Below are 1,137 nucleotides of genomic sequence, written 5' to 3'. Positions count from 1 at the left end.
CGCTTTGGAAAACCAGATTTACTATCTCGTCTGGAAAAAATCGTGTGACAACTAACAAGGTCACCTTTCAGAGAGGTGTCTTTCAGGGCGACACCATGAGCCTACTCCTCTTTTGCCTTACATTAATGCCACTATCTCTAGCACTGCGCCATTCCAACGGGTACTTGTGCGGCAAACCTGCAGATCGAAAGTACAAGGTCACTCATGTATTTTACATGAACGATCTTAAGATCTATGCTAAAAATAGAGAGCAACTGCATCTAGCTCTGGGGATTGTCGAACGATATACTAAGGAAATTGGAATAGAATTTGGGATAGAAAAATGCGCCAAGGTTTATTTGAAGTGAGGAAAACTTAATGGCATCCCTGAAGATCCTAAGCTCGTTGATAGAAGCGCCATACGACACCTTTGCGCTGGAGAGACTTATACATACCTGGGCGTGCCACAGAGCCGTATTCAGGATGTGACATCTATAAAGGATACTCTCCGAAGCAGATACAAACGTCTCATCCGACAGATTTGGTCTTCCGAACTGTCGGCGAGGAACAAAGTATCTGCAACGAACATGCTTGCCGTCCCAGTACTACTATATTCATTTGGAGTAGTTCCATGGACGAAGAACGAGCTCAGATCTCTTGATATCAGGAAAAGAAAGGTTATGCACATGAACAAAAGCATGCATTTTAAGTCTTCCGTTCCGCGACTGTACATCTCACGCCGTCAAGGGGTTCGCGGAATATTGAGTCTTGAATGTCTTCACAACAGGATTATTCTGGGTACAGCACATAGAGTTGCAAATGGAAGAGACCCTCTTCTTAAAATGGTCAGGAATCACGAAGAAGTGGGCAAAGGAGCATTTCTGTACAAAGCAGCGGAGCAGGTTGCTGCAACACTCGGACTTGAATTCAGTATTAGGGGTGAGCAAAATGCATCAAATCTTATCTATCTCGAGTACTCACTCCTGAAAGCCCGAATTGAGAAAGCACGAGAGAAAAACTTTCGTGAACAGCTCCTCGATAAGAGGATGCACGGTGTCTTCCACAGAAATGTGAAGGATCAGTCAATGTCTTGTGAGTTAACGTTTGCTTTCCTTAAATCGCCCGGATTGAAGTCTGGTACAGAGGGTTTCATTTTTG

The sequence above is a fragment of the Belonocnema kinseyi genome, chromosome 1 (genome assembly GCF_010883055.1).
Source record: "Belonocnema kinseyi isolate 2016_QV_RU_SX_M_011 chromosome 1, B_treatae_v1, whole genome shotgun sequence".
NCBI lineage: Eukaryota > Metazoa > Arthropoda > Insecta > Hymenoptera > Cynipidae > Belonocnema > Belonocnema kinseyi.
The sequence above is the reverse complement of the archived record's forward strand: the minus strand, read 5'-3'. Positions refer to the sequence as shown.